Here is a 7,552-nt window from a genome sequence, read left to right on the forward strand (position 1 = left end):
AGTGTTCAACTGCGAGTTTAATAGCCAATAATTCCCGATTACCAATATCGTAATTCAGTTCAGTCTCCGAAAATTTTTTTGAAAAAAAGGCACAGGGATGTAATCCATCCCCGTTATCCTGAGACAATACTGCGCCAACCCCCACAGAGGAAGCATCAACCTCAACCAAAAACGGCTTAGTCACATCAGGCTGCATAAGGATGGGAGCAGAGGTGAACCTCTCCTTGAGATACACAAAAGCTTCAATGGCCTCAGAAGACCACTGAACCGCATCAGCACCTTTCCTGGTGAGATCGGTCAGAGGTTTGACAATACTAGAAAATTTTTTTATGAATTTTCTGTAATAATTGGCGAAACCTAAAAACCTCTGTATCGATTTCAAACCAATAGGCCTAGGCCATTCCTGTACAGCTTGAACTTTAACCGGGTCCATCTCAAAACCTTCGCTGGAGATAATGTAACCCAAAAAACTAATTCTCTGTACAGCGAACTCACATTTCTCCAGCTTAGCAAAAAGCGAATTGTCCATTAATAACTGTAATACCTCACGTACGCTCCGCCAATGAGACTCCAGATCCGGCGAATAAATCAAAATGTCATCCAAATACACAACCACATTTTTGCCGATCAAAGGTCTAAGGATGTCATTGATAAGATTCTGGAAAAATGCAGGAGCATTAGTAAGACCAAAAGGCATAATCAGATTCTCAAAATGACCCACAGGAGTGTTAAAAGCAGTCTTCCATTCGTCACCCTCCTTCATGCGCAACAGATTGTATGCCCCCTTAAGGTCAATTTTAGAGAACCACTTGGCCCCCATTAACTGGTTAAACAGATCAGGAATCAATGGCAGTGGGTAAGGATTGCGTACAGTAATTTTGTTAATCTCACGAAAATCCAGACAAGGACGTAAACCGCCGTCCTTTTTTTTTTACAAAAAAAAATCCAACCGCCACAGGAGACTTAGAGGGCCTAATGTGACCGGCGGCCAAACTTGTCTGTATGTATTCCTCCAAAGCCTTCCTCTCAGGAATAGTAAGGTTAAATAAATGACTTTTAGGAAGAGTCGCTCCAGGGACAAATTCAATAGAACAATCATAGTCTCTATGGGGAGGCAAAACCTGCGATTCCTTCTCAGAAAAAACTCTCCAAAAATCCTGAATAGGAACAGGCAATTCTCCCCTATCCAAAGCTGCAATACGCCCGTTACAACACTTGTCATAACATTTATGGCTCCAGGATTTAATTTCACTGGTAGACCAATCCAGTACAGGATTGTGCAATTTTAACCAGGGCAATCCCAATATTACTGGAGAAGGCAAGTTATTCAAAACTACCAAATCCAATTTCTAATGGTGAACACCATTAATACTGAGAGGAAATTCACAGACCTTGAGAGTAATATTCTTCAAAGGGGAACCATCCACAGAAACCACAGCAATGGGGGATGATAAAGGTTCGGGTTTTAAATTGAGTCTTTCCAAGAATCCCCCATCAATTACATTCAGAGTAGACCCACAATCAACAAACACCCGAAATTCCATTAATTTTTCCTGAGCAATCGTGGAAGCAGCTAAAAATACACCCTTGAAATTTAAACAGGCAATACGGGCATGACTGACCATTTTTTTTTCTTTCATCATACGAAGCTCACAGCCTTTAATCAAATGACCAGATTTTCCGCAATAGAAACACAAGCCTTCAGAAAATCTATGGTCTTTTTCTTCAGAGCGAGGTGCCACCGATCCAATCTCCATCGGTTCACCACTGTTAGTACACACATTCTCATAACCAGAAACTGACATAGCAGAGGATTTGCTCTCATTAACCCTTGCACGCAGTCTCCTATCCACCCGTATAGCTAATTGCATAGCCTGTTGCAAATCTTCAGGTGTAGGATAAGCAATTAGCAGGTCTTTAACCCTTTCATTAAGCCCAGCAAGAAATAGACTTTTCAGAGCAGAATCGTTCCACCCTGTTTGAGTAGACCAACGACGGAAATGAGTACAATATTTTTCCACATTACCTGATCCCTGTTTCAAACGTCTCAACTCAGTCTCAGCTGATGCGACACGGTCAGGATCATCATATAATAGTCCCAAAGCAGAAAAAAAACTATCCACTGATCTGAAGCATGTATCACTAGGTTGCAAAGAAAAGGCCCACTCCTGAGGCTCTTTGCGCAAAAGTGACATTATGAACCCTATGCGCTGGGATTCATCCCCAGAGGACTTGAGTCTCAAACGAAAATACAATAAGCAAGCATTTTTAAATGAAAAAAATTCTCGTTGTTCACCAAAAAATAAATCCGGCAAACATACCTTAGGCTCCAAGAAATGTGCTCCAGGACAGTTACTCACGTGCTGACGGAGCTCGGCCACCTCCAGAGAGAGTCCCTGCAGGCGATGAGCCAAATCCTGAACCGACACCATGATGGAACAGAAAAATCTTTCCTTAGAGAATTTGCAGGCTGGACTTACTGTTATGTTCTGCTACCAGAGCTAAGGAAAGAGAGGAGATCTGTCCCTACGATAGAACTCAGCTGAATCCCTACGATGTAACAGGGAACCTGATCCTGCGATCAGACCTGCTAAAGTCCTAAGCTAGTCTGTACGGAGACCTATAGATGTGGGGAAGGAATCCCTACAAGTACTAAGGACTGGGAGGAAAATGGGACACCTCCTAACAGAAATAGTAGCAGACAGACGAACAAACAAAATATATAGAACATAGAGGTCCGTAGACCAAGCAAACTAACAGAGTTAGATACAGAGCACAGGCTAGCTAGAAAGTAGTTATACAATGAAGTCCAGCAAAGCCAGAAGGGCGGAGCAGGATTAAATAGGCCAACAAGGTCATGTGACCAGCAAAGGAAAAAACCTAAGAGCAAGGTTCTAACAGTTAGCACCTTGTCCGGATACCCATGGGGTCTGCAGAAGTAGGCTTGAAACGTTCTTGCTGCAGTTTCTGCTGTCAGATCCTTGACAGGGGCTACCACCAGGAACTGGGAATAGTGATCCACCATGGACAGGGCATAGGAATAGCCTGATCTGCTGGGTGACAGTTTGACGTGATCCAGAGCGACAATCTCCAAGGGTTGGGTTGCTTTGATGGACTGCAAGGGTGCTTTTTGACTCCCGTAGTCTTTCCTTCTGAGGCTACAGGACCCACAATTCCGGCACCACCTTTCTATGGAACTCCGCATTCCAACCCAATAGAATCGGTCCTTCAGCAGGGTTTCCAGCTTCTTCCAGCCAAAGTGACCTCCTTGGTCGTGGTAGGCCTCTAACACCATCTGGATATCCGTCCTGGGTACAACAATCTGCCACACCATTTCATGGGTCTTGGGGTTGACATACCTTCTGCACAGCTTCTCTCTGTAGATGAACAGCCGGCTTCTCTCATTCCACAGGTGTTTGGCTTGTGGGGGAGCATTCTTCTCCAGGTGAGAACCTTCTTGGGTTATCAGTCTTTTGATGAGGCTGACAACCGGGTCACTGTCCTGGGTCCCCTTCCAGCTGTGATGAGGTAGAGGGTTTGGCATCCTAACATGACATCTTCTGGAGGCGCGCTGCATTTCTGTGGAAAGCAGGTAGTTCAGTTTCTTCGAGATCATCCACTTCATCCTCGGTGTCCGACTGGTGGGGCATCCTTGACAAGGCATCAGCATTGGTATTCTTGTGACCTGCCCGGTACTTGATTGTGAACTGATAATTCGACAGTCTGGCCACCCAAACGCTGTTCCATGGCTCCCAACCTGGCTGTCTCCAAGTGTCTCAAGGGATTATTGTCGGTAAGGGCTGTGAACTTAGTTGAGGCTAGGTAATGCTTGAATCATTCAGTGATAGCCCAGACCAAGGCCAGGAACTCCAGCTTGAAGGAACTGTAATTCTCCGGGTTCCTCTCAGTAGGGCGAAGCTTCCTACTGGCATAGGGAATTACCTTTTCTCTGCCGTTTTGCTTCTGGGACAACACAGCTCCCAGTCCTTCGTTGCTGGTGTCGGTATACAACAGGAAAGGCTTGCTTTAGTCAGGGTAAGCCAGGATTTCTTCACCAGTTAGGACTTCCTTCATTACTGCAAAGGATTCAGCCTGTTCCTTACCCCACTGGAATGGGGGATTTTTACCTCTCTTGGACTGTCCTACCAGGAGATCTTGTAAAGGTGCTGCCTTTTTGGTGTAATCCTTTATGAACCTCCTGTAGTACCCGACCAGTCCCAGAAACTGACGTACTTCTTTGATGTTTCTCGGTTCAGGCCACTTCTGGATGGCAGTGACCTTCTCCGGGTCTGGTGCTACTCCCTCTGAGCTGACCACGTGTCCCAGGTACTGAACCTTCTGCTTGAGCAGGTGGCACTTGGAAGGTTTTAGTTTCATCCCATACCGGGACAATGCTTCAAATACCTCCGCCAGGTGCTTTAGATGGTCTTCATACATCTTCGAGTACACGATAACGTCATCCAGGTATAGCAGCACTGTCTCAAAGTTCCGGTGTCCCAAGCAACACTCCATCAACCTCTGGAACGTTCCGGGTGCGTTGCAGAGTCCAAACGGCATGCTGTTAAATTCGCACAATCCCATTGGGGTGGTGAAGGCTGTCTTCTCCCGGTCTTCCTCAGCAACAGAGACTTGCCAGTACCCGCTAGTGAGATCCAATTTAGAGAAATAATTGGCAGATTTTAGTGCAGCCAGGGATTCCTCTTTACGGGGCAAAGGGTATGCATCTTTATGTGTTATTCGATTAATTTGTCTATAATCTACACACATCCTCATGCTACCGTCCTTCATTCTGACCAGGACCAGGGGAGCTGCCCAGGGGCTACAGCTATCCCCTACTACCCCTGCCTTTTTCATGTCATGCAACATTTCTTTGGCTTTTTGGTAATGTGCTGGTGGTACGGGTCTGTAACGCTCCTTAATGGGTGGATGGTTACCGATGGGTATGTGGTGTTGTACCCCTTTAACCCTTCCAAAATTAGGTGGGTGTTTACTAAACACTTGTTCATATTCCTGAACCACTCTGTAGACACCATGTTTTTGATGGACAGGAGTGGCGTCAGTCCCAACATGAAGCTGTTGACACCATTCCTCCAGCTGAGCTTCGGAGTCATTGTCCTCCACTGTATCTGGTGGGGTCAAGGATTCCACTGTGTGTATGGCATCATTATTCACAGTATACAGTCTGGCAACAGTGGCGTATCGTGGCAATTTGACTTCCTCCTCCCCACAATTTAGGAGACGTATGGGTATCCTCCCATTGCGTACATCAACTACCCCTCTAGCAGTTAGGAGTGTAGGTCTTTGTTCTGAGCTAGTGGGCTCCACTACCGCCTGGTAGTTCTGTCCCTTGAGACCTATTGCTGCCCTACACCAAATTAGCATTTCACTCATTGTGGGAATCACAATGGGTATCGGGTCTGTCACCCGTACATTACCAATCTCACCACCTGTTAGTTTTACCTGCTGCTGGTACAGGAGTGCTCGAATTTCCTTCTGGAGCACCTTCCTCTGCCCCGGTTTGGCAGTGTCAGCCATCTGCTGGAGTAAGAACAACACTTCTCCCAAACAGTTACCAACTACATTTGTACCAAGTATCATATACAAGTCTGTATCACCAGGGTTAGACTCCACTACAATCAGCCCTTGGTCCTTTAGTTCCGCTCTCCCCACCTTCACTGTTACGTCCTTAACCCCTACTAGGTTAAGAGGAAGGCCATTGGATGCATATACAGAGAGATTTGGGGCTGGCGGATGGAGTTCATCTAGGGACCAGTACCTTTTGTAGAGGATGTCAGGTATGATGGTTACCTGTGACCCGGTGTCCAGTAGTGCAGGTGTTGCTATCCCGTCCAGCACGATGGACAGGAAAGGCCTTCCTCCTACAAACCGGTGGTACCAGCTTGATGGGCCTGGTTGGTCTACTCCTGGGTGTCGGCCCTCGGCCCCAGGGTTTGCCCGTTTAAAGGACAGGTCCGGGTGGTATGGCCTGCCTTGTGGCAACGGTAGCAGGCGAATTCTCTTGGAGGGCGATGTTGGTCGTTGGTCCTCCCACGGGGTGGCGTTGTCCTCCTTCTTCTCCTCATCCAGGGGACATCCTCAGGACAGTCGGCGAGTAGGATCCTTCCTTCCGGCTCGGGCTCCGTCTGTAGCTGCAGGGTGCTCAGGACAGTGGCCAGGGTTTTACTTAGCTGACGCACTTCAGAGCGCAGGCTGTCCAGCTCGCTAGGGGGCACTGTTTGCACCTTTGTTTCAGCCGTTAATGAAGGAGCAGTGGGTGCTGCAGGAACTGGGGTGACCCCACCCTGGTAACGCTGGATAGCAGTATATGATGGTTCCAGGGGCTGCAGACCCTTAATAGCCATGTCCTTCAGGGCGTCAAAGGTGGCATTTGGATGCTATCTAAGGCCCACCACCATACGGTTCTGCTCTCCTCCGGGGACCTCAACCCCCGGATGAATCGTTCTGTCAACATTTTGTTCTCATCATGTATGCTGGCTGGACTAACCTGTTGCAGGCCCCACAGGGCCTCTTGTAGACGCCAGGCATAGTCCCGGATACTGTCCTCAGGTTTCTGGGTACAGTGGTAGAACCACATCCGGAGATCTGTCTCAGTGCGGTTTTCAAACACAGTTTGCAGTCTCTTAAATATGATAGATACTGATTCCTGGTCTGCGGCTGGCCAGGTTTCAATTTCCTGCTCAGCGGCACCAGTCAATTGTCCCAGCGGCTCTCTGTTTACCAGTCATTGAATACATGTCCAAAACACCACATAGCTTTCTCTTGAATCCAGACAGGGTGTCTGGCTTGCCATCATACTGGGGAAGCCATTTTGCTCCGGGGATGTACGGCAGGGCCATGGGCATGACTGGAATCGCGACCCCTGCTGATGGGGCGGCTGCTCCGGCCTGAGCAGCGCCGGGCGCGAGTTGAGCATCAGGAGCGTTAACCGGTGCTCCGGCGTTTTGCTGGTCGTCGGCCATGGTTGCGCTTCCCTAGTGAACCGTAGCCTACCACCTTTACTTTTGATCGGGCCAAGGTCTCCTTCCAGGACCTGACGCTTCCTGGTGCTGCGTCCGAGCGCAAGGCGGGGCTTGAGCTTCGCACGCTTCCAACAGTCACGCCTCTCTGGTTCCCGTGGTTACGCCCCTCTTCTTCCCGCACGGCGAGGCGGTAATGGCGGCGATGTTCACCACAGTTTAAACACAGTTCAATTACGGCACACAGTACCCGGTGGCAACGGGCACGAAATCCTGTTCGTGACGCCAGGAAGAGAGTGTCTCACCCAGGGGGATATAGGGGACTCGGTACCCGGGCCTTTTACCTTGTTTAGGATGTCACGGCAGTCGGCTCCCGGGCCCGTACTCTGGGATCTCTCTTGAAAAGGGGTTTCAGTGCACAGTTTGTCTCGTGACGCCACCTGTGGTTTCCAATAATAGTTACTGGCGCTGCTGCAGACTTCCGGAGGTGATGGGATGGCAGCTGGGATGTTTCTGCTCCCCACAGGCGGAGCGGGCCCCCGGGGCAGTATAGGTGCAGATGGTGATGCTGGACG

This window comes from Phyllobates terribilis, unplaced genomic scaffold (assembly GCF_046119375.1).
Source record: "Phyllobates terribilis strain yellow unplaced genomic scaffold, ASM4611937v1 Scaffold_7__3_contigs__length_470593459, whole genome shotgun sequence".
NCBI lineage: Eukaryota > Metazoa > Chordata > Amphibia > Anura > Dendrobatidae > Phyllobates > Phyllobates terribilis.